The sequence below is a fragment of the Lonchura striata genome, chromosome 3 (genome assembly GCF_050655825.1).
Source record: "Lonchura striata isolate lonStrDom1 chromosome 3, ASM5065582v1, whole genome shotgun sequence".
NCBI classification, from domain to species: domain Eukaryota; kingdom Metazoa; phylum Chordata; class Aves; order Passeriformes; family Estrildidae; genus Lonchura; species Lonchura striata.
The window spans coordinates 46,017,214-46,044,720 of NC_140705.1; the positions used below are offsets into that span (position 1 = coordinate 46,017,214).

General features: G+C 40.9%; 1 protein-coding gene across 4 annotated transcripts in view; it reads right to left on the reverse strand.

Annotated features, from left to right (window-relative positions):
- Window positions 1-27,507, reverse strand: part of FYN (FYN proto-oncogene, Src family tyrosine kinase) — a 135,783-nt gene that overhangs the window by 54,273 nt on the left and 54,003 nt on the right. For all 4 annotated transcript variants that reach the window (XM_085575024.1, XM_085575023.1, XM_021555486.4 and 1 more), the window contains exon 2: window positions 22,054-22,124. The gene's annotated coding sequence lies outside the window, so the exon portion shown is untranslated. The remainder of the gene's footprint in view (window positions 1-22,053; window positions 22,125-27,507) is intronic.

Genomic DNA, 27,507 nt, shown 5'->3' on the forward strand with positions numbered 1-27,507 from the left:
TCTCCAGAGTGAATCACAGCCAGAAAGTTTGTAAAAATTTTAGGGAGGAAAAAGGCCCGTCCAAGGGTGGTGTGTATGTACATGTATGTGTACATGCATTAACACACACCCCACTGCTTCAGCTCTGCTATATCCAGCATTCCTATCAACAGTTCCTGTCAACAGTCAACTCAAAACTGTGATTGGCAACTGTTAGTCACTAACAGAGCAGAAGTTTAGGGAAAGCTGATCAAGGACAAGGTTTCAGAGCCACTAATAAAAGATGAATCTGAAAAAGTACGGTTTGAATTTTGCATTTTTGCATCTTTATACTTTCTGTCCCCCTGGATACATTTTCTCCCCTCTCCCTCTGGCAGAACCCCAGCTACATCCTACAGTATGAGGATGTTCTGTTAAGCACACATGTAACTGTGTTTTTAAACCTTGTAAAGGCTTCTGTCAAAAGATGTACCAAGGATCACATAGGCCAGACTCCAGAAATAGAATTTTACAGATGAAGTAACTGTGAGAATCTTCCTAACTATAAATGATAAAAACTACATAGAGGCAAAGAGCTTTAATGCATGGATTTAAAAATATCTTTTTTAAAAATATTGCAAAGTAAATCAGATGCAAGGCTTTTCCTTTTATTCTAGACACACAGACACATAATTAAATAGGAGAATGTGAAACTAACCATCCCATCTGCCTTTGTAATTCATCCAGACTAGACACAGAAACGCTATGGAATTTAATGCAATGAACCCCAGAAGTGTCACTTTCACAAATCTCAAGAGGCATCATTGACCTGAGGCTGGCTGCAGTTTCTGCCCCAATTCCAGTTTAATGTATTCCAGTCTGACCCTCAAGCGACAGTGCTGCTGGAGAACACGCTAAGAAACAAATGCAGGCAATTGCTTTGACATAATTCTTTTGGACGCAGGCAGATCGAATGTGCTGATGTCAACAGAGACCAGAAAAGAGTTTTATCCAATCTCCTTTCCTCACTGAGGAAAACAATGGGAGGAAACAAAGCACAACCCAAACCCCAACCAAACAACATGCTCACCTCCCAGCAGCAATACTGATACGTCTGAGAAAGGGAGAACTGAGACAAATGTTCCCAAAGTAGCATTTGTATGTATACACAGCATTTAATTTATAGCTTAAATTTGCACGACTTGTGTATATAACAGGTTCTTTGCACATAACACGCATGAAACATCTGTCCTATGGAAAGTACTAATTTAAAACCCAGGAACAGCCTAATTCAGTCCTTTATGGCCACAGTACATTCAAAAGAGTTCCTAACACTTCTCTCTACTTAATGTAAAGCACTCTTCCCTTTCTCACATGCTTCTAAAATTTAGGGGGCTGCATGGACCTGCTCTCAATACAATTGTCAGGACCATTCCTTCCTGCCTTGCCACTCACTTAAATATCCAAGCTCTAGCATGCTCTGGGCCTACATAGTTTGAAGTCAGAGAACATTGAGACAACACACATTTTTCTGCACAGGGACAACAAGAAGAGAAGCTGGGAATATTTTTTCCATAAGAAAGATAAATTATGGTAGGATTATACAATGTCTATCCTGAGGATAAAAGACTCAGTTGAAACTTTCCTTTTCCACTTGGTGGTGTTGCTCCTGAAATGACTTCTGTAAAAAGAGGAACACCCACACATCAATGATACAGTTTTTCAGAACTCACCAGGGAAAATACCAGAGTTGAACGTGGCTAGTCCCCCAACTTTATATAATAAAAACCAAATGAAAAAGCAGATCTCAAGCTCATTTCCTCCTCTCCCTTTTACTGCCTCTCCTAAGAAAGGCTTACAGCTCTGTTATTTACTGTTTTTCTTTCCTCCCAGTCCTCCAGTTCCTCCCCCATCAGTCCATACAGAAAGATTGTCTGCAATGGTTTAACACAAAAAACAGGTGAGATACTTAAGGCTTCCCCTTTCTGTGTTCCTGTAGTGTTTCCAGGAAGATAAAGTCCTGTGAGGATTCTCACTTTGCTCTTCTGCAGCTACTTGTGTGGGTCACTCTACCACAATAAAAGCCCGCATCTGTCATCTGACCATGACTGAGAGACAGATAAAGATTACCATTTTTAATGTCTGTAGGAAGTGTGGTCTGAGACAAGAGTGATCTTGTGTAACAGCCACTGAAGTTACTTGATGTGGAACATTAAATCACCCCTACACCAAGTAGAAACAGACTTTTGCCCTTTGTCTACCACCCTTTATGTGACCTGCCCCCAGAATGTGGCCACAAGTTGTGGCCCACAGTTTGGCTGAGCATTAGAAGCCGCAGAATCTTTCACTCTATGCTGGGACCTGCGTAAGCATCACAAGGCTCAGGCAATAAGGAATTATATACAATTTAGTAATAAAATCATAGAGTGGCTTGGGTTGGAAGAGACCTTAAAGATCATCTTGTTCCAGCCTTTTGCCATGGGCAGAGACAACTTTCACTAGACCAGGTTACTCAGAATCCCACCCATCCTTGCCTTGAACACTTCCAAGGATGGGGCATCCACAACTTCTCCAGGCAACCTGTTTCAGTACCTCACCACCCTCACATATCTCATCTAAGCCTACCTGGTTCAAGATCTTTGTTAATGGCATAGGAGTGAGATCGAGTTCACCCTCAGCGGGCTTGTGGATGACACTGAGCTAAGTGGTGCCATTGACACACTGGAGGGAAGGGATGTCATCCAGAGGGACCTCGGCAGGCTTGACAGGTGGGACTGTGCAAACCTTGTGAAATTCAGCTAGGCCAAGTGCAAGGTCCTGCACATGGGTCAGGGCAATCACCAGCATCTGTACAGACTGGGGGATGAAGGAACTGAAAGAAGCCCTGTGGAGAAGTACGTGGGGGTACAGGTGGATGAAAAATTGGATATGAGCTGGCAACATGGGACTCCAGTCCAGAAAGCCAGCTGAATCCTAGGCTGCATCAAAAGGCAGTGTGGCCAGTAGGTAAAGGGAAGTGATTCTGTCCTTTTACTCTGCTCTTATGGGATCCCACCAGGAGTTCTACATCCAGCTCTGGGATCCCCAGTACCATACTTTAGACATGTTGGAACAGGTCCAAAGGAGGGTCATGAAGATGATTAGAGGGATGGAATACCTTTCCTTTGTAGACAGGCTAAGATAGTTGGGGTTGTTCAGCATGGAGAAGAGTCCAGGAAGCCTTTAGAACAGTCTTAAAGGAAGCTTACAAGAAACATGAAGATAAATGCTTTATCAGGACCTGTAGTGATTTTTTTTTTTTTTTTTAATTCAGATTTCAACTGAAAAAGGTTAGTTTTAAACTGGATATAGGAAGAAATGTTTTACAATAAGGGTGGTGAGACACTGGAACAGACTGCCTAGAGAAGTTGCTGGGTGTCTTGTTGCTGGAAATGTTTGATGTCAGGTTGGATGGCACTTTGAGTAACATGGTCTAGGGGCAGGTATCCCTGTCCAGGGCAAGAGTGTTGGAGTAGATGAACTTTAAGAGTTCTTCCAATGCAAACAATTCTGACTGGTGATTCTGTTACTGAATTGGATTCTCACCTCTATGATTCCTATCACAAAACACAGCTGGTGCAGTTCATGCAACTGGAACTTAATCATGCTGTAAGAGAACATGTGGAATATGGGTACAAACCCACATCACTGTAGACAGAGATAAGGAAAGCACGTGCACTCCAGGATAAAGGCACATGAAGAATAGGGGATTAAGATACACACATGGTTCTGTCTAAAAGCATAGATGATACAAAACAAAAAAGCAAGAACCAAATGCACTCATACCTTTACACTGCCATGTGTATGAAGAGTCAGTCTATTATTTCTCCCATATTGTAAAGCCATGCTTATAAGGACAAATCACAGCAATGGTTATGTAGTTCACGCTCACTGTCTTTTCAGAGCATGAAGATCCAATCATCTGCAGTCATCCAATACTTCCCTCTAAACATGCTCCTCTGACTCCAGTTTTCAGCAACAGCAGATTATTTGTTGTTTGTCTACTGCAGGCTGTTACAATATTTTTACAACAGGAAATGAGTGCTCCATACGTAAGAAGACTACACACTTACAAGAAATAATTCAGGAAAGTGATCTAATTTCTCTCCTGTTTCCTTCCTTCTGCAGTGTGCTGCATTGAGATGTTTGTTTCAATACACAGATACCAGTTCAAGGCCAAGATTTTATTTACCCTGATCATACAAAACAAGCCAGCACTTAAACTGCAACTCAAACATCTCAAGCTGTTGTGCTCCATTCACATTCTTCTAAGTGATTTAGGTAAGTGGGCTTAAAATTTCTCCTTTCAAGGTTATTGAGCTTGTCTTATCCACGGCTGGATATTTGTATGTCAGTGCTATAGATTTAAAACTCCTGTGAATAAAGAAATCTTTCCAAAGTTGCAAACAGCAGAAAGAATAGGAAATGTCAATTTGAAGTGAACATCAGTATTGCAGATTGTAAGAAAATGTCCATTGTGCTGCATTTAGGGAAAAGAACACAACATCTTCACTAAGCACTGCACCTACCCATGGATGTTACTCAGCTACCACTGCTGAAAAAAGACATCTGAGTAACTGCTACACTTCACTTCTCTGCTTTTGGAAAACCAGTTTTTAGGAGGAAGTCTGAGGTAGTAATTTAAGAGGAAACTTTAAAGCACTCTCCTGTTTATTACTGGGACTGACAATACATGTATACAATAAATTATAAATTGCCACATGCTACTGCCTCCAGTCTGCAAGCTAAAAGCTGGCAAGAGACTCTATACTGCTACAGGGCCAAATCTGCATCAGGCAAGTTGTTGAATTTGGGAAGTTATGAACACCAGCAAATTCACAAGCTGGCCGGTCAGTGCTGACTGCTCAATGCCAAAGTTCTTGGAAAGGGATAAACAGATGGGTCAGGAAAGGATAGAACTCTGAATGTATTGCATAGCTGTAGAAATAACATCTGAGTTCATTTTTTCTCTGTCTCTCGTGATGAAAACCATCAGACCATTAAAACTCTCCACTGTATCCTGCATTTTTTTGTGAGCTAACAGGACAAACTCTTTCATAATCACATGTTGGAGAGGTATTTAAAACACAAATGAAATCAAGGGATACTTGAAAAAGTTATGTTTGTTTTGTATATGATATCAGTAGTGTATTCTTCTGGTGAGGCAATACTGTCTCTGAAATGCAGGAGATTTCCTTACAGCTGGGCTGGAGCCTCTGCTTTTTGTTTGCATTTGGGCACTTTACCATCTTCCCTGAAGACGAAGCATGAAAAATGAGGCTCCATGTTTCCTTTTGTGTATATATATATATATATATATATATATATATATATATATATATATTCAGATGCCAGGAGCATAAATACAAACAAAAGAAAAGAGTCCCAACCTTGTCAGCTTCCCAGAATTATATTTTGTATGCTGGTGCTTTTGTCTTCTTGCAAGTTCAGCACTGCTTTGACGGCAGCACCCTGGATTCCCCCTGCCCCCAACAAGTGATACATATTAGTACATCTGTTTTCTCTGTAAAGTCTTTCTGCATTCTTTGCAGGGCACAGGAAGGATGTGGGCTCCTTTTCACATTCAAATGAGGCAAATTAGCCTTTGCCTGGTTCCGTCAGTATAATGCTTATTTTACATTTAAGCGTGAGAAAAAGGGAGGAAATAAACCCCAATACCTTAGTTGGGTAACATGTTCCATTTTGGTGCAAGCCTCACTGAGCCTTGTTTTGGGAACTGCTTTCCACAGGACATGATTTCAGGATGATAGTTTAATTAGTTCAATAGTGTAATTATGTAAAATGACCAAATAATCTGCACAAAGAAATAGCTGCCACAGACACATTAAACACGAGATAAAGCTGAAAATGCTAACCTGAATCAGCAGGGTTCAGGCAATCCAGGGCTGACCAGCTTGAAAGCAGCACTGCAGGAGAAAATCTGAGTGTTCTAGTGGAAACTAAGTTGAACATAATCCAGCAATGCTCCCTTATGGCATGGCAAAGGTGGCCATCAGCTTCCTGGCTTGCATCAGAAAAAGCACTTCCAGCACGTTGAGAAATATGATCCTTCCCCTGTATTCAGCGCTGGTAAGACATGACTGGAGTGCTGGATTCAATTTCAGGATCCCTGGAAATTTGGGGCTCCCTTGTATAGAAGAGATTTGAACTTATTTGAGCATATCCAGTAAAAGGGCCACAAAGATGGTTATGATTTCAGACCCTCCATCCTATAAGGAAAGGCTGAGAGAGCTGGGACTCTTCAGCCTGGAGGAGGCTCTTACTAATGTGTATAAATACCTCATGGAAGGCAGTAAATGAGACAAGGCAAGACCTTGCAGTGGTTTCCAGTAACTGGTGATGGACACAAATTAAAGTACAGGAAATGCTATTTAAACATGAAAAAAACCCTCTTGTACTGTGAGGGTACTGAGCACTGGCACATCTTGCCCAGTCTCCGCAGTCTCCACAGCTGGAGATATCCAAACCCCACCTGGATATGACTTTGAGACACCAAATTTAAGTTTGCTCTGGTTTAAGCAGAGGGCCGGAGTAGATGATTTCCAGATGCCCTTTCTAACTGCAGCAGTTTGTGATTCTGGCAGGTCATGTGAAGACCTGCTGCACTTACAAAAATCCCCCTCTCATTCCTTTTACAAGACAGAGACAAATGCAACAATTCAGTAAGGCAACAAAAGCGTAGTAGACATTTTGCAGGGAAAAGGTGTGGTTCGGAATCCCTCTTTTTTATGTTCTGTGCTCCAATCCAAGTGGTAAAGCTAAGGGATGGGATGCAAGGAAAAACCAAACAAGTGCTTGGTTAACTGTGCTTTACCCCACACAGTTAGCACTAGGTGGAAATTCAGTGCATCCTCTTCACACTACAGCAACTTCTTGCACAGTTAATGCACCCTATGCACACCCCACATACAGAGAACAGGGAATGAAGGAGTCAGGTGCTGTAAATTTACACTCGGCTTTACTGCCAGAAATCTCCTCAGGCAAGAAGCCCTTAGATCTGTTGACAGTCGTGTGCCAGGTTTGACAGGTTTTACTGAGAGACCTGGAAGAAGCTTTCACACACCTGCTAACGCATGAAGTGCTTTATCCATCTCGGTTGCCATCCTCACCCACACTTCTGGAATATACCAATCTCACAGCAAGCAATGGGCTGTGTCCTTGGTCCAGAGGCTTGCAAGAGCCATGTCCCAAGTCCCTGCTTTGCTCACAGCCTATCCCTTGAAATAAGTTACTTGCTGTTGTTCTTGGTTTTCCCCCTGATCTGACCTGAGTCACGTACAATGCACTTTCCCTTCAGCCGGTGTGAGCAGAGCCCTGCCATGGTCTTCCACCCTCTCTGTGAGAGCCCTGAAGCTTCCTCTTACATGGAGCAGCAAGTTCCTACACCCTCAGAGCTGACACTTTTTTCAGATACCTGGCTGCACAAAGAACACAACCATCTACTGCTCTCACACACCTCTCTGCTCCAAAGCCAAAGCCATCCAAACAGATAAATCTCGCAGCACCACTGTGTGTGTCAGCCTGAACTCCCCTTCACCTTCCATCTCCCTCCTTAAAACAGCAACACAAAGCTCCAACTCAGAGACCTAGAGTAAAAGATAATCCAGTCTAGACTTAGATCCAGACTTCCCCCAAAGCCTGAGCAGTGTCAGGCTCTAGCTACCCTCAACCAGTAGGAGCAAAAGAGCTGCTCAATTGGACAATGATGCCTTTAACACTGCTTTATTTAGAAGTATTGTGGCAAAGAGGTAAGTGGAGAGCCCTGAATAATTCAGAGATCTCAAAAACAGTGCAAATGAAAATATACTTTAGGCATCCTAGGAACAGTCAGTTTCTGTCTACTGAAGCATCCATAGTACTTTTAATCCATAATTTCCATTTTAGCCTGTTAAAATAATGTGATTTATTATTCCTGTCACATGCTTTTTCTGAAGATGCTGGGAGGGTGTGGGAGAGGTAAGAGAGAAAATTAGTTATCAGTCACCACTTGCCAAGAGTAGATTAAGCATTCAATAGTTATACATTTATGTATAAATTACTTGAGGGAGTTTCATTTATTCCTTTTCTCCTAGTTTATATTTTTTCTTCCTGTCCTGCAGCCCTTGTTCCCACTGCTCTCAGTCACCACTTGCCTGCAGAGGACAAATTGGACAGTAGCAAACAATTCTGGATTTCCCCCGTTCATCATGAGAATTCATTTGGACTCTCTTTCCCAGACCTCAGAACATGCCTGATTCCTGGGAGCAGAACAGAGAACAAGAATGAGTTAATCTTTAGCAGCGTGATAAAAATCACTCTCACACAGACAGCTGGAGAGGGATCTCAACAGAGCAGTTGTGCCAAGCACCTGATAGCAAAACCTGAAACTGTTGCCAACCCACACCTTCCTGCTCACAGACGCAGCTCACTTAGTCTCTCCCCTGCACTCCCACTTTTCTACTAAAATCTAAATCGCCACTGGGTGAATCCTCTCACCAAAACGAGAGGCTACTCTTTCTGTAACAAACACAACCATGGCTGCATTACAGGTGGGGTCACCTCATCTCTCTATTTTTTTAATAATTGAAAAAATAGTTGTGAAAAGCACATTAAACAATCAGATTGGAGAAATGGCATAGGAGGACAGGACACAGGGGCAGTTCATGGCTTTGCTGCAATCTAAGAAGCCACCAAGGAGCAGGCAGGTGAGCTGAGCAGCTGGGAAGGCAGGGGAAGAGGGGGCAGCAGGAGATGTGGGAAGGGCTACCAGCAGCTTGCTCTCCCAAAGCCAGAGTGCCAGCTGGCAGCTACATGTTGCTGGTTGCGTGTGGGCTGTGAGTATAACAGAGATGAGCCTTTAGGGGAGGAGCTGTCTGATAAATCATTAATGAATGAAAATATGAAGTAATCAGTCTGCCTGGGAGGCAGAATCATCTAATGATGAGGATGATGGACTAGGAAGCAGGAGATGAGGTTCCTATCTCACCCACAAGACCGCTGGCACATGAGCTCCTTTTGCTGTGAGTAAGAAGATACAGCCACTTCCTTACACTGAAGGGCTTCTCTCTTAAAATTAACACAGAAACCCCATGATCTAGGTGATAATAACATTTACAGCATCCTTTGTGGAAACTGCACCCCCAGCTTCTCTTTTGTTGCAGGCAGTGCACAAAGAACCAGTATTCCTTCTCAGAGATGTCTTCACTAAACGAGATTTTTTTCAAAGCAATAACAAATCCTAGTACGACCTTTCAGCAGCACCAGTGGCATTTAATTTTAAATCGATTAACTACACACACAGTACTAATTACCCATGGGTGGGGATTTTTTCTTTTTAGCAATCAGACTACTGGCTGGAAATGTAATAGTATGTCTCTGTGTGAACAGGGACACTCTGCTTTATCTATGCTGTCTGAAATGAAGAGGAAAGCACTTGAGAAATGATGTTTAAAGGGGCATTTGTGGTTATGGGGATAGCTGCAGGGGCAACCAGACACATGCAGTCAGAAAGTGATGAGGTTGATAGGGGAAGGGGCAGGAGGTTAGCAGAGTCTCTTTTGCACACAGACCTAGCAGAATGTGTCTGTCATGCTGCAAAAAGTCAATACAGCCCTTGCATGAAAAATAAATTGTCAGGTTTGTACAGTTCTCAGGTTTATTTGGAAAGATGCTACTAAAGGTGATTCTTGATTTTTATGAAATCTTTAACTGCTCTCTTTCCTCTGTCTTAAGATCCCTAAACATTCAAGGGTATTGTATTAAAATAGTGTTATTCTAAAATAAAGACCAAAGACACACATGGTACAACATGAAACCATCTAATGTTGGCACATTTGAGGGATAAGAGGTGCAAGGGCTTTATTGGCCAATGTACTTAAAACATGATTTTCCAGAGTGAATGATGCATAGACTGCAGCAGAAGCCATAAATAGAAGGCACATATGGCCATGACAGAGACTATGTTTATAGAAACTCAAACAAGCACCTGAGGAGATCTGTGTTTTTTAACTACATACCTATTTGTGGCACTGAAGTCCAGTTTAATTATTCTGCCAAACATTGCTGAGCCACAACAAGTTTATTACAGTTTATGGAAGAACCTGCTCAGGCAATTTTACAAGGAAATCGCCTGTGCCTAATCTAATTGCTAAGAAGTAGCTAAAATTACATTAGTCCTGGGAAGAATAAGAAAGAAACAGGAAGCTCCAAAAGGTTCAAGAAGCATCACAAGGCTGTTCCTGTAAATCACAGCATTGAACATTTGAGGATGAAATCCCTGGAGAGACTCCCAGGCACAGTCAGACGCTGTTTTTCACCCAGAACAAACATAACACAGGTGAGATTACTTACAGCACATAAAAGTATGATTCCTCACATACTTAATTATTCTTTTGGTTACTGAATACATTTACATAATAAGAGGGGTTTGGAAATTACCCACTGATGAGATAATACAGATTTAAATGATCTGCAGTGTCAGTTTCTTCTACTTGCAAGCTTTAGCAGTCCTTGCAAAATATTTAACTGGGCTCCATTGAAGAAACCTATTTCTCAAGATTTTGTTTAATCATAAGATAAGCAACACCTATAAAATTTAACAAATGGGTTAGGATGACTTAGATGTTTCCAGACTCTTGAAGAATACTAGCATGCAATATCAGAAGGAATTATTTCTGTAAATTAAAGTTTAATTGGAGGTTGCTGGACATGTCAAGCAAGCTACAGTCAAGCTTGTTAACACATTAAATGTGTCATTACCTGCCACATAATCACAGAAATACCTCTGGAGAGTTGCTTACTAGTTTATGTCTTGCCACACTAACCGAGAACAGATTTCTGACAGCACCAACAGCTACTTTGACACTTCGCATGAGCCACCACGATTTCAGCTGGCATACAGCCTGTTGTTTTGCTCCTGTGTTCTGGGTTAAAGAGAAAAGTAAAAAAAAAAAGATTTTTAAAAAATCAGCTCCCTTCACACTCCCCTACTCCACTGACACAGAGGAGCCTACAGCAGACAACCTTGACTCAAACTGGTTAAATACAAGAAAGGGCAAGTTGTGAGAAGACAAAGCAAACTCCAAGGGCATTTCTCTCAGACTTTCACAGTTTTCTGGTACTTCAATCATCCCTGACTTGCAGAGCATATTAAATTTGCTGCTCTCACTGTCCAATGTCATTAGAGAACTGTCCATCAAAAACCAGATTTCTAGGAGAGCTGGTTAAAAACCTGAAGAAAATATACAACTAATTGCCAGCTGTGCCTAGGGTGTCTTCTTCCTCCACCCTGGAACAGGAAAATGGTTTTATATTTTTTTATTGTGCTTTTATCTAGTTTTGTTTGTTTGTTTTTGGTTTTTTTTTTTTTTTCTTGTGTTAAATAGTTAAGGAGAGCTCTTGTCTGGGTGACAAGTAAAAGCATCTCCAACCCAGTGGAGCCTAAAGCCACACCATAAAGCTCCTGGAATTTATCCTAGACATAAGAGAGTCAAAAGAGCATAGCAAGCCATTGACTACATTCATGAGTAGCTTCAAAAAGAGAAGAAATATTCTGGGGAAAAAAAAAAAAAACAACAAAACAACCAAAAAACCCAGAGAATTGCTGGTTACAGTGGAAGCAGAACAGTGTTGGTAACTTGACACAAAAATCTCCACCCAGCAGCACTCTTACAGCTCTTAATGAAGCAGGATGGTGGCCTGGAATAGTACTGGATTCTCATAGTATTGAACAAGAGTTTTCTTAGAGAAGAAACAGTGGTTAAAAGCGACAGCTTAGAAATTTTTTATTTCTTTAATCAGAAGCACAACCAGGGAAATATTTAATAGAGCAATAGAAACTATTGAAGTTAACAGAAATACTTCATACAGCATTTAGAAGACTCATTAGTGCAATACTAATGACTTCCAGTGCTGTCTCAAACATATGCCTCAAAATAAACCCCATCATTTTCTTTGAATTCTGGAAACATAGAAGTGCTGTAAAAGGGGTCTTGCAACACCAGAGTAACAGGTCTGTTTCTCACAAAATTTAAAATTCAGCTCTCACATACATTCACCCCAATCTCACATGCAGAAAAGTATAGATAAAAGCAGATGTAAGTTAGGGGACTTAAACTGGATGGTAAAGCAAACTCACAAAAACCGATATGAACGTGAGCTCTTCCCACAGACCACTGGCTGTGCACAGCAAGCAGCTCCAGTGCTTCCTCTCTGCCTGGAAACAGAGCTCCTTCCTCAGAGCTCTTCCCAACACCCATCTACCTTCTGAAGTCTTTTCAAGCTTGGCTGCTTTTTGCTGGCTATGTAATACATAGTCCCTCTGCACACTGCTGCAAGAAATGTTAGATGAAGAGTGCAACACCTTTTGCTGAGCATACTCCACATGAAACTGCTCAGAGCACAGCAGAGCTGCAGTTCTGTGCAAGATCTGCTGCTGCTGCTAGTAGCCAATGGCATGTTCCACACACATGACTGGACAAGTAACTGTGTCTGGATAACACCTACACCACATGTACAGGGTGACACACACGTGGCAGGCACATGCTGCACTAACACAGAAATGGTGAACACGTTAGTACCAACACGTAAAAATTCTGTTTTACACTAGAAATATAGCTTGTGTCTTTAGCAAGGTCCTATTTCTTTGGAGTGAGCAAAAGGCTGTTGCAAACAGCCTTGTAGTTCAACACAGGCTTTCCTTCTGCTTTGTCAGCTTTAATTAGTGCCCCCTCTCTCTCTCATCTGAAAAACTTGGCCTATAAACAGTCTAATCTAAAAAATAAAATGAAGACATATACTATAGTTTACAACTGTGCCTGATAATCTCCCAACACTATCCAATGACATACAGGAAAGCCAGTGGTTAAACTCAAACTAAGCCTTCCTGTGTAATTACGGTCAGTTAGAGGGCAAAACTTAACAGGAAAAGCATTGAAAAAAAGCAAATTTAATGATCTTGGGCTTCTACAAAGACATTTAGCAGATACCAAAATGGTTGTAATGGGTCTCTTAAAAATAGGACAGTGGATATTGCATTGTTTTCCCTGCCAAAAAATGTGCCCCTTCACTTGTACACAAATTTGTTTCCCTATGTTTTGACACATTTGGTATAATGACCATGGTAGAAAACAGTGAGAAGTCTACAGCATCTATCAGCTGTCAGTCTCTGCTTTCTATATGTCTAAGCATGCATTTTGAGATAACCTGCTCTATAGATAGAGCAGAATTTCCTGTAACAGATCTTTCATCAGCCTCTCTCTGACAAGAATAAAGGCATGTAGTGGCCTAAATATTTCTCATCAAAGGATGTAAATGGAAGGAAATAGGGGGAAAAGGGATTATGTTTGATAGTAAATGGCATGCAGAGAGACATTAATTCCCTAATATTGAGGAATTAGCAGAGAAGGAAAAAATGGACAAAAACTCTTAAGTGTCACGCACAAGCAACAAATATCGTGGAAAATGAGGACTTCCCCAGACTGATGATTCTGTCCAATTACAGCTAAACAGATTCAGCAGCCCTCAGTAACAGATGCTGGTGACTGATGCAATCCCTAGCTTAAAGCATACTATATTTCAATTTGGTGTAAGTTTCCACTGAAGAAAAAGACAAACTTTTAACTTTTGATAGGCAGCAAAAGAGGACAAGAGATGACACAAAATCCTGTTTCCATAGTGTACAATTGAGGTTTTGTTCACATAGAGTCTTCTTTCTATGTAGCATCTTAACTGCATGAAGGGGAATGTCTGTTAACCAGACAAAGTAGTTAACATTTCAGATCCTATTTAACACCTATGTCTATTTTTAACTAATAATTTCACAAATAATCTAAAATGTCTTGTGCTATTTTTATCCTTCTGTCTGTAAAGTCACTACCTTTAGTTATCATAATTTTGCATAAAACAAAATATAAGGTAAGAAATGCAGTTTGATAAAGTAACAGCACAAAACTTAAGCCAGTAAATCAATGCTATCTGAAATCCTAGAATCACAGAATCACACAGAATCTATTAGGTTGGAAAAGACCTCTTGAGATTGTCAAGTCCAGCCTATGATCAAGCACCATCATGTCAACTAGACCATGCCATTAAATGCTACATCCAGTCTTTCCTTAAACACCACCAGGGATTGTGACTCCAGCCCATTCCAATGCCCAATCACCCTTTCTGTGAAGAAATTCTTCCTAATGTCCAAACTAAAGCTCCCTTGGTGCAGCTTAAGGCTGTGTCCTCTCATCCTATGGCTTGTTGCCTGGAAGAAGAGGCCCACTTGGCTATAGCCTCCTTTCAGGTGGTTTCAGAGAGTGATAAGGTCCCCTCTGAGCCTCCTTTTCTCAAGGTTAAACAACCTCAGCTCCCTCAGCTGCCCCTCATATCACAGATATTCCCCATCTTCTTGTCACTCTCCTCAACTCTACACAGTCTGAAAACTCCCTAATACACAAAGCCTCCTCTCCTTTCCTGTCCCTTCTGAAGAGCTTGTATCCATCCATTGATTGCAGCCCTCCAGTCATGCAAGCCATCACAGCTTTCCTGGAAGGTTGTTACAGGATTCAACACCACCTTGTAAGATTAGGAAGACTAGTGCCTCAGCACTCAGCACAGCATTCAAAACCCTAGCAGAACGAGATAGTAGATTTTGTATTTTTCACTACTGCCATTGCATGACACGATCAAGGATGCACACAATATTCAAGGCATTTCAAGCTTTTGTCAGAGGAAAAATCTCAAAGCAGACTTCTCCCTGTCTTGTAATACTAAACAGGCTGGGCAGGAATGACATTTACACAGTTGAATCTTTTATTATTTTCTCTTCTTAAAACAATAGCAGCAATATGACTTTCTATATTAGGTAGAATCCTATAGGTGGGTGCTGAACAGGTATAAAGGTCACCAGGACAAAATGCTATTTATGAGAAGGTTTTCAGAGCTAACATGAACACAAATGTGTCATGAATTTAAGCTCACTGGATATTTTCTAAAAATCACCACCAGTGAGTTGCCTGATAATATGTCTTGGGAAGAGCTGACTATTCCAGACCAGTGGAGGCTGCAGAGGACCCCTTGGAGCACAGGAATGTTGTTGCCCATTGCTAGCAGGGCAGCTGCAGAATGATGTGGAGCACACCCTAATAGAGCTTTCCACCTCAGCTAATGGAGTGTGACACCTCAAGCAGTAATCTCCCCCATCATTGAGCACTGGCCTTAAGGATCCACCCATCTTAATTTTTATTTTGGAATGGGTATTGTGATACAGCACTGCAGGCATTCTCAAGACATGCATTAATGCATCATCTTTACACTAGTTTCTGTTCTTAATTTTTCTGGATTGCATCCAAAGCTTTCTTTTATCTTTGAGCTTAGCAGAATGATAATATAAGTAACTCAATGTCCAAAAATATTCAGCTTTGGTAATCTGCAATGAGATCTGTCCTCCTCTTCATGCTCCTTTATATGCAGTTTCATTACGTTTACGTCACATGAGCATTTAAACAAGAGGCAGGTGTAATGAGAGATGAAGAACTAGAGCAGTGTGCTTATGCTATGAGGTGAAAACAGACACACTTGTACCTGGAGATCTGTGCCAAACTCTTATTGAAGAGATCACCTGCCTATACACAATATATTTAATGCCCAACATAAAGCTTCACAAATAGCACTGAGAAATTTTCTAAGCAAATCCCATAATAATGAAATCCTGATACCACAGCATCCTGTATCACACACACATACATTCTGTCCTCCACTTAGTTTCAGCAACCTCCATTGAACCTGGTTGATAAAATAGTCTCCAAAATGATTGTAACTCTAAAATCTATTAAATCCATGAAGTATTGATGAGGCAGAATTAATGTTGAGAAAATTACTTTAACTATCTCCCTCCTCCTGTATCTCATAAAAGAAATATAGAAGGAAAGCAGTGCTGTGGCTGGGACTGCAAAATACAGCACACTTAGATCAGGAAAATCTACATCTGCCCACATGCTTATACTCTACCTATAGATCTATTTGCCATTACAACACTTATTCCTTTAGTAAGAGTAATATCCGCAGAAATGGCCTTATCAGATTCCCAGAGATCATGTTATCCTTTCTTTTTATTCCCAGATATGATCTGTATCTTGCACACAGCATTATGTAGGCTCTCTACAGTGATCCTCACTCCCTATGCTGCAGGGCTCATTAGCTGTGGGTTGAGAGTATTACCTCCTAAGACCCTGTTGCTGCCTTGCACACATAATCTTGGCACAAACAGACCCAAGTTTGGCAGTATTTTCCATGCTGGGTGTCTGCTGGGAGGCTTTTTTCCCCCTTGCTTTGTTGCTGTTTTGGATTTTTGGCATGACGTCAGCCAAAATTTTTCAAGCTAATTCTGAAGCAAGGCATGGGAAACTGGAGTGATTTATTAATGTGAAAAGCTTCTGGTCACTCCTTGAGCAGCTCAAGAGGTTTTGTGATTTGGACCATAAACTTGCAAGGTGTCAAGGCAAAATCTTTGTGTTTTGATGTCTGCAGAAAACTCCCAAACATGACTAAATTACTAACCTCTGAAAAAAGAAACCTTAATTTGCATGAGCTCACTAAGGAGGTGATGCATCCTAGCAACTAAATTCCGTGGAGATCCCACCTACAATGATCCCACGACCAATTGGGTGGCACCTGCCTGCTTGAAGCTTCAGTTACACTGTTAAGTGATCAGAGCTGACCATGAGACCAGCTGCAAGGCTGTTCCATAGCTAATTCCATACCTCCTGAAAGGTGGGATGGCCCTGCATCACCTACATGTTTATATCCAGTTCTCTGCAGGGGAGGAAGGGGAACGTAAGGTGTGAAACATGCCTGTGTGATGGAACAAGAGCTTATCTATCAACTGCACCAATACACATACAGAAAAGAGCAACACTGATGTAACACTCCCTAAAGCAACATCTGAATTTTCAAAATGTAATGTTTTTCTTTTAAAAGAGCAACTGAAAGGCTTATTATCTTGATTAAAAAAAAATACAACCAATTTAGCACTTGCTAAACCCTATAATGGATACTCAAGCTGCTGTAACATCATGACCCAGTGCAAACATCTTTGCCATTGAGCAGCCACAAGAGCTGGGAAATACAGCTGGCTGAAGTGCTCTGTTCCACCTGCAGGTTTAACAGTCCTTCCCTATTTCTTCTCCAGTGGCTACAGCGGGACAGACATCCACATAGATGGCCCACAGATCAACTTCCTTTTGCTGAGTAATTCCAACAATTGGATCACCTTAAACTTTGTGAGGGGAGGGTGTGGGGGAGGAAGGGACAAAAATGAATCACCAGTGAAATGTAGGAAAATTACAGAGTCTGAGACACAAACATCTCTTCTGCAGGAGACTGGAATGTAACCTCGCTGTGTAGGGTTATCTGATTTAATAAAGTGAACACAAGTATAACAATGCTTCACAGAGAGCAGACTAAATCCAATCTGGTTGGGACTGGACACATGCAGTCCCGGGCAGGGGACAAACCACATTCCTCAGGAATCTTATGGACCAGATTTAGCATTTACTACACCCAGCAGCATCAACATTCACATCTTCTGAATGGATTAGACTGGAAGAAAAGAAACAGACTAAAATTGAAAGAATTACAAGCATAGCATAGCAAATCTTGGTAAGCCTCAAATACATCAAAATGTTCAAGTTTTTCCCCACACTTTCCTTCCTAAGGAGAAAGATAATCCTCACCCCAAAGGAAGAGATAATGAAGATATGCAACAGAACTACACTATTGAGGCACATCAGTGCCCAAATGAATGACTTCAGAAAACGAAAAGCTGCTAGAAATAGGACCAAAATGCATCAGGTCAGCCCTAATTACAGAGAACAGCTAACGACTTGGGCAAATCCTCTTGTGGGTATGGCAGGATACAGGTAATAAAGCAAAAGTCTCAGTAGCTTATTTTTGTAGTGAGAGCACAGATAATACATAGTTGCTCTATAATACTTTTTGTCAGAAACCTGACAGGTGTGAAGAATTATCAAGAGAAATTCAATAGCATTTTTGGTAGACATCAGGGATATAAATAATTGTACCATACAAATTGGACACCAGAAATGCATAGGGCATCACAGTCTTTCTCAAGGCAAACAAATTTACTATGTATACAGATGCTGGTTTTGTATAATTTCTTAAAATCAAAGCAGCCATTACCTGCTAATTTTTTTTTATGAAATAAAGAGAGAAGAAAAACCTGACTCTTCTTGGGGGAGAAAAAAACCCCAAAATAGTAGTTGAGTGTATTAGCAGAAATCCAAATTTTCCTTGATATATCTGAGCTACTGATATAATAACTGTATCTATTGTTTAAGACGTGCAGTTGCTTCTAGTCTACAGAAAAGTGTGCAAATAGAAGCACAGTATCTCAGATTTCAGCTGAAACATCAAAAAGCCCTCAACTTGGGAAGGTATCCCTATCTAAATTTGGAGGGAAAAGAGCCATGGACTCCCAAGCTCTGAGATACACATTCAACATCAAGGCTTGTCATTGAAGAATTCACAGCTTTTTTTGGGAAGAGGAAGTCTACAGGAAATGGACGAATGCTCAGTTGCACTCCTGGTGCAGAAAGATGCAGGTCAGGTTTGTGGTACAGCAGTCCCTCAATTCACTTCACAGCTTTATCCTCCCTGATCCTGATGGCTGTAACCAACTGCAGGGATGGGGACAGAGCCCCAAACTGTACAGTGTAAGTCATGCTTAGAAATAAAAAAAATGTTCTGAAAGGCAAAAGTTTCAAGGGTAGTGTGGACTGGCAAAGAGCAGTGTGACTGTGAGAAAAAATAAAAGAGATATCACCCCGAGGTTTTCTGTCCTACATCAGTCAGGCTTCTTGTGACTTCTTGTGATGTGGCAGGGTGGTCATTCTGTGACATGACATGGTTAACACAAACCTACAGTGCCACACGAATATCTGCTCTGGCATCTACAAGGCTGCTTCACAGAAATCTCACCACATGAAGGGTCATCTCACACTGTCATCAGCTTAGCTGAGGGAGCTTTAAATTCAGCCAAGATTCCCCTCCCAGCATTCAAGTATACATCTCTAATCAGCTCTTAAATCCATTATGAATTTTTGATCTAGAGGCTGCATGACCTTTTCTAGGACTTTGATACAAGATGAATAAATAACTGCTGAGCCTCTGAGCTATGTCAAAATAAATTCAAAATGTCCTCTTGATGTCCAGTACTTCTTTGAATCAGTAGGTTAGGGACAGAGACTGGGCAGAACTGTTTCCTTGTCATTACATTTTCTACAATTATTTTTAAACTCTCTGAGAATTTGTAATGCCATAGGCAAACATACAGTGGGGTCAGAGATATTTCAGAGATCCTTACATATGAGAAAATCAAGGTCCCTAATCATTCTACCTCAAAATAAGATGTTGCAAACAGTTTGAAGTGGGAAGCGTGAAAAGAACAGCTGTGAAAACAAACAAATTTTGCACTCTGTTTATACATTTTAAAGGCTGCAGGAAAACATATTTTAGAGCAAAATCCTGGAGCACAAACCCAGCTCCAGACTGACTTGAAAAAATTCCAGGATGTTTACAACCCAGGAGTGAGAAGTGCCTCTTTTCATTGACTCACATCACTATAAGCAAGAGAAGAAAACTGACAGTTTTCAGGTGCATCAGTTTGTCATCTAATCCTCTTCCATATTTCAAAATTCACCCAAGTCAAGCAGCCATGCTCTTCAAGTCTGAACTTCAACTACAGCTTGAGAAACATTGCCCAAGTAGAACCTCTGTGAACCATATTGTGCTTTGCTTTTTTCCCCACTAGCAAGTTTACTGCATCTGCATGCCACTACATTTCCATGGAGCCATGGGAAGCAACTTTCCTGATTTTGAGCTCTTCTTCAAGATTTCCCTCTCACAGGCAGAGAAGATGCAGAGTTTGCAGGGACAGACAGTGAAGAACGGCAAGAAGCAAGAAGAAAGCACTTTTTCCCCTCTGAGGATGGTGAGACATAACAGATGCCCAGAAGAGCTGTAAAGTTTTCAGATGGCTAAATTTTGAAAATCAAGGCCCTGAGCAACCTGACCTAATAGGACCTGTTTCAAGTGAGGGTTTGGACAAGACAACAGTTTGTACAAGTTTCTTGGCAGCTTTGTGGCATTTTTTTCCACCCAGGATTATTCCAGGATTCTAAGAAGCGTGCTTCTTTTGTCACTTTCCCCTTGCTGCTTTTCAACTGTGCTCTCTTATTAAGGTCAGTCATGGAGACCAGGCTGGCCTCAGCTGAAGCATCTTTGAACAGAAATTAGAACACAACCATCCAACTACTAGGTCTGCTGATAAACTTTTTTCCCTTGGTGTTACAAAGCATCACTATTTCCAAACAGTTCTCCTCTTTCACCTGTGAACTTTGTCATAACTCACACAAAATTCAGCCAATCTGTAAGGAAGAACACTGGACAATTTTTAGGATCAAGTATCAGTACTACCATGAAAAAGAAAACTAGATATAGATTGTACCCTCTTTTGTAGTAAAGTCGCAAAGTTTTGTGGAAGTCACCACAAAATCTCATGGACTAATGAACTCATGCTCTGATCTGTGCTCATCTGTGGCCCTACAACCAAATTTTAGTTAAAAATTTGTTGTTTGTATTTCTCATACGGATATAGATGCAAACCTATAACACACAGAAAAGCTGATCAGAAGAGAGAAAATAATTTAAAAGAATGAGCTGCAGTAGGGTTTACCCAGGTAAAATTGGGTGGGACTTTTCATGTGTTTGACAGCTTCTTTGTGAATTTCTGGGCTTGACTATCCTATCTAAGAGTAAATGTTTCTAAGAGTACATGTTCTGCAGAAGGGTAAGTGATCTACATTTACATTTAAACTTCTGCTAGCTAATCCAGGTCTTTCTATATGATGCAACAACATCTGGTGGTTTTTTAATGGTAGAAAAGAACAAGTGTTCTCACAGAGCCAGTCTTTAATTTTCAGTTTTCTACCCTGCAGGCTATCTGACTCTTAAGTCTTCTGCCAGTGGAGAATAAGCCAGTTTTCATCTGCAATCTGCACATTCTGCCTGGAGAAAAAGCACCAGCCCAATAGCCTGCTTGGCCAAGGGAAAGCAGGGACACCGTCTTCTGCTGACATGTTTCTTTTCCGAAGGGTGATTGATTTGCACTATCCAGAACTGTGTATATTGATGGTCTCCTAGAGTGAAAAGCAAAATGAGCCCACTGCTCCAGATCTGCTGCCTCTATTTTTTGCAGGTTGGAAGAGCTTTCTCTGAATTACTTCCCTCTAGTTGGGACATGTCAATAATTACCTCCCGCTCTTCTCTCTCTCCTTCTACTTCAGAGTGGTGCAGCTCAGCAGCACAGACACACAACATGCCATAGTTCCAGAGCACTGAGGACCAGAGAAGTTTGTTGGAGGCTGATGCCTCTGGAAGTGTTGCATAAGCACAGTCAGACAAGCAGCAAAGCTCGTCATCTGGTATGGAAAGGAGGAATAGAAAAACTGGTACAGCACACATTAACTATCTCCTTATCTCTCAGACATAAGCAAACCATCCTAGTTCCACATGGCAAGGGTGTCAGTCAGACATTCTGGGAAGAGATGGAAAGATTGTAGAGTGACTGGACACCCCCACCACTTTGGGAAATACATACTTCCTCTGCATTACTTCTGCTTCTGGTCTTTTATACAGCTAGCATGCTTTTTTTGTACCCCTTGTTTTTTAATTAGGCCTTTTTATTTCTTCTACTCCAGGTTTTAGCTCAACCACTCTTCAGCAGAATGGAACAGCTACAAACACAATAAGCAGATGCCACTGGAGCAAATGAAAACACATTCCTTGCCCTGAGGCCCAGCATGCTGTTCTCTGTCAATGCTTTTCATACTGCAAGTCTCGTACCAGAGAAAGAACACATATAATCAACTATATCTCTATACCTTCAAAAGCTAAAAAAAAAAAAAAAACCAATTAAAACTGAAAAAAGCTAAAACAATCTTTATGAAATTCTTGTTGAAAACCAAAATTGATTCAGACAGCACCACTTACCACAATTTCGCCCCAAAACAGAGCAAGTTTACATTCACCACATTTCTTCACAAATGGCTCAAAAGCATGCCCTGTAAAATAAGAGAGAAAGGGAGAAAAATAATAAGTGACTGGAACACCACAAATTATTTTACACTTTTTTCTCTCTCTACTAACATTTATGACCAACTTCCACCATTTTTCCTGGTTTAGGGAAGGAGGTAATGGGATCTGAACCTTCACAACTAATTATTGAATTTCACTAGTATTATGCAAAATATTAAAATAATTGCAGGGCTCCCTCAGACTGTTCAGACACATCACTGTCACTGACATGATGGCCATTCAGACTTCAGGGAGCCAAGGTCAACAACAAGAAATGCACAGCAGCACACAGCAAATGTGCCAATTATTTTAGATCCAACCCTAAAAAATTGGTCAACCCAGTATCTCTAAGTAATTCTGTTTTAACAAACTGGTTCATGACAGCCTCCTTGTTTGAAAACTACACAAAGTGAAAAAAGGGGTTGTGCCACACTTCATTTTTAGACTGTATTAATTACTTGGCATTCTCTAGGAGAACAAAGAGGGAGAAGAAGGAAGCCAACATAATATCCAGCTTGACACACACTAGGACCCTTTTGAAGAAGATGGAGAGCAAAAGTGACAAATGCCATCATTTTGCTGACCCTGAGTAAATTTCAAATGACAGCTAAGCTTTATTTTCCCTCAAGGCAAAATCTTTGAAAGAATAACTCATGGAGCACAGACTAACAATGATGTTAAAACGTTTAGTTTGTAAGCTCCTAGAAAATGGAGGAGGCAAGGATTCTGCTGGTGCCCTGGGTTGGGAGTGGTGACTGTGCAGCAAATGGAGAAAATCATAATTTTCAGTGCTCAGGTGTCCACACCAGTGAAGCCAGATTAAATTTGAACTGCTTCTAAGTCCCATTCTCCCCCAAGTACATGGCTGAACTTTTCACCAGAGAGGTATCTGTGAAATTACTGCTGGCTGAGTAACTTCACAGCTATACACAGATGACTTGGAGCCCTGCACTACTGATCAAGAAAACCTGCCTCAGCTGCAGAAACAGCAACTCTTGTGCCAGCGCCTCTCCTGGGAGACGCTGTAGGCATAAACAGGAAACAAAAGGGGAATGGCTTCTTAAATAAAATTATTTTTACTGGTCATCATTACATAAAAAGTGGTCACGAAATTAAAATTTCTATTAAGGAATAACCAAATAATTATTCCTCTAAAACACAGAAACTGAATCACATTGCTCTAAGTCCCGATTAGTAAGAAGGTATCTGATATTATAAAGCTCAGACTTTGAGTGGAAGGTTCAGGGTGGAGAGAAAAGAAAAAAAAACATCATTACAAATCAGAGGAGGCTGTTGCGAGAGATTTTAGGAACAGACATTTTCTAACAGAAAAGAACAAACATAATCATCTTCTCTGCTTTCTTTGTTTAGCAATTAAGAAAAAGAGTAGGTATATCAAGGAATGAAGAAAAAAAATGAACACCCCCTCCTCTCCCATCACCTTTTGTACAATTTGGCAAAGTTTATGAAAACACTGAAAAAAAAGTGGGTCTTAACTGCTTTGCTCAAATTCAGGGAAGGTGGTTATTATTCCGGTGCCATCTATTTCCCTCCCTAGCTTCCAGGCATTTGGCCTGGAAAGAAAACATCAAGTCAAGAAACTCTACTTTGCCTCTGAACTAATTGGATAAAATCTGCATGCAGAAAAATTAGAAGCTTAAGAAATGAGCCAGGTCCAAAACAATCCAGTGGCACCTCAACTCTGGATTAGCTCATTATTTTCTTCTACACCATGAGACTGATTTAAAAATTTGCTCAGAGGAGGGACAAATAAGGAAACTGTACTTCGTGCTGCCAGTCTCAGGAATACTTGAAAGACAAGGGCTAGCACCATTGCCAAAAGGGGCTGAACTCCCCCCAGCACTGGTGTGGAGCTTCGGGATGCAGCCCTGGCAGCACTCCTTTCCTCTCCGCCTTCCTCCCTCACCCCAGCACAAATGCCTGTGCAGCAACCAGGATTAAACCAAGCTGGGGAAATTCTTCAAACAAGTTTGCAAGTGACAAAATAAAATAAAATAAAATAAAATAAAATAAAATAAAAATAATAAAATAAAATAAAATAAATAAAATAAAATAAAATAAAATAAAATAAAATAAAATAAAATAAAAAAGAAAAAGGCCCATGCTGACTCTAGGGTAAAAGGGAAGAAATAATGGAAAGGATGGACCAAGACTACAGCTCCACTTGTAACATGTAACATTCCCATGTTACAGCATGGCAATGCAGGTAGCTGCTTTAATACATGCCAAGGGAGTCTAGTCCAAGCCTTTCACTGAGACCATGTATGACAAAAACTAGCAGAGAGAGCTAGGGAAAGGGGTGTCTTGTTAAATCTGAGGCAGACACAATTTGCCACATCTCTAGTCTTGCAAGATTTTCAGAACTGTAGGGATGGCAGATAGAAAGCTTGGGGAAGCATTTTGCTTGATTTTAGATGATGAAAATTGTGCTCTATCCATAACAAATAGAAGAGGAAACAAATGGTTTATCCAACTAATATCCAAATGAAAGCTGTCCAAGCATTTTCTCCTACATGGTAAGATACAGAAAATCCTTAGCACACCAGTGGACATGAAACATTGCGTTGAATCTCAGAGCAATGTGATTTGAAACATTAAAGAAAAGCAAAACACTTCTGGGGAATAATCAGAGTTATTATCTGCCAAGAACAGCCTTTTCCTGTAGGCAGCACGAACTTCAACGAACTTCCACCTTTTACCAAAATCCTATATTCCCCCCCTAGTGTTACATATATATCAGCAGTGCATTTATGTAGCCTTGTGGAAAAGTCACTTTCTTTTGGTAAAGAAGTATTTTGTGAAACAATGTGGCAAGCAGCGTAACTAGACATTTGTGTGTTCGGTTTCATGACATTGTCTGTTTCATGAGACAACCCCTATTTTTCCTCATCAGCTTTCAGATATGTTTTTGTCAGCTCATACTGGGATCAGAATTAAGTTTATTACTACAGACAAAAGAGAAAGCACTGAAAGCAGACATGGTAAGTACTTTTTGCTCAAGCCTGCACTCTCAAATCCATCAGCACTCACCAACTTCAAGGATCTTCGGATCAAGTGCATTGTGAATAATCCTAGATGGGAACCCACAAAAACTCCTTGATTGTTCATTGAAGCAAAAACTGTTCAATGACAATTTACCCACCATTGAAAACAGATAATAACACGACTGAAAGAATAAAAACCACACAGAGGGTGCTGGTCTGGTACATGTTGCAGTTCATACGAGTCTTACCCAGCTGGAGGAAGTGGCTGGTTGAAGTCATAAGTGGTCTTACATACTTTTCAAATGCCAGTGGATGCAATTGAGTTTATGGTACTCAAACACAGAAGAAAATCTACATAATTATGAACATCTGTCAGTTTTCTATTAGCAACATGATTCTGCTGCTGTTTTTTCAAACCTCAAGTAGAAGCAGGCATTCCTGGTGCTTGGGCTGCTATTTTACTTGGCAAAAACTGGGATGATTAAGTTTTTCGTGCTGAACAGTTTACAAAGGAACATGTCTGGATGAGGATGTGTAACCAATAAATAAGCTGGATCCACTTTGTAAAGAAAGTGTAGGTTAGTCTCTTCAGAGTAATTGCTTGCCTTTTTAATCTGTTTCAATGTCAGTCATGCTTATGTTTCACTACATCATAGCACACAGATTTGGGGCCATGAATTGGTTCAAAAAGTTCCTTTCAGTAGTAGGTTACTAGGACTCTGCTCTAACAATCTCGAGTTACCCTTTACAGACTGGTTGAAGATTCTGTCACCCAGGACTCTGCTGATACTGCTATTTGAACAAATCTATGGAAGCATGTTCAGTTTTTAATAGGGTGCATGCAGCATTTTCCACCTATTCCTATCACCTAAGATTTGTAACCCTAATAAAACCAAAGGCCAAACAACCAAAAAAACCTTCAACTGACCAAAACCAAGAAACCCCTTCTAGAAGCAACATTGAACAGAAGGAGAAAAACAATCTCCTACATGCTGAATTTACACAGCCAGTTTATAAAGGAACTGCACATCTTAACTTACATAAAGTAATCCTTTACTGTGCAATGCCAGATTATATATAAAGAGCCCTTATCCTGTGAACATCTGAAGGCTTTCCAACAATAAAACATTTAAAGTTTAAGGGAAGCTTATAGGCTTGTTCTTACACAGAGACAAAAGCCTCCCTGTTAGCCTGAAACCACCCCCTTTCTAAGTGAGGTCCCAGATAGCTGGCACATGATATGAAAAAGCCCTGTCATCAACAGACTTGGGGGAAGAGAGCTGAGGGCAGGAAGAGAGCTCCCAACAAAATCTGCTCTTGCAACAAGTCCAGACCCAATCCTGGAGAACAGCAAAGGGAAAAAAACACCAACCACTCACTATTAGAAGACTTATACTAATCAGTACTATTCTAGTGGTTTGTCCTCCCATGCAACAGTGTCAAAACTTGGAAAGAGGAATCTTGGCTATGGGAGAGGCACTCTGCATTTTTTTATGTCAAAGTCACTGGATTTCTAAAACAGTTACTGGAAAGCTTCTGCACATGCAAGATGTAAATAAGGACAACTAGGTCCCTCTGTTCAAGGAGTCCAAAAGTAGTTTAGCAGTTTCAAAACAAGAATGTTTGTCTGCACCATTAAATTTGTTCCTGTCTAAAAACACGTCTGCCCTTTCCATTTGGAGCAGAAGGAACTCAGATACAAAGTCACCACTGCAGTGGCAACAAGTCCTAAGAAACAGGAAACGTGGGAAGAAAACACTGGGAAAACACAGGCTTTGCTTGAACTTTTTCTGATTTAATAAAATGGAGCTGTGAAGAGAAAGAAACCCATAAACAGTGCTAAAGATCAAAAGCTGAGCTGCTGTATTGACTTACCTTTAGCAGATGTGCTGCTGTCAGCTGTTGCCCCTGTTCTGTGGCTCCAGCCCTGCCAAAGCTGCTTGCTCTCCTTCACCCTGGGCTGTGCCCCTCACCCAGGCAGTTCAAGCCTCTCGATAATGCCAGATCAGTATCGGTGATATCAGTACCTTTCCCCTTTCTCTGCTTTCAAGCTGGATAAGCTAAACAAAATCTTCATTCACAATCCCTTTTCCATGCATCAGCTTGGCTTTGCACCATGGCAGAGCTGAAAGCAGAATAAAGCTGGGATCTGGAAACATGGCACCATCCGACCTGCAACTCCTGCATGGAAAGCCCCAGTACAGGCAGAGAGTGTGGATTTGTACAGACACCCAGCTGAGGCAGATGCAAAGAATCAAAAGATGCCAACAGCTTTAAGAAACCCACAGTGGGACAGCCAGTGGTTGGCAAGTGGAAAATGACACAGTGAAGCCACTGGTGACAGAAAGGTGATGGCGATGGCACT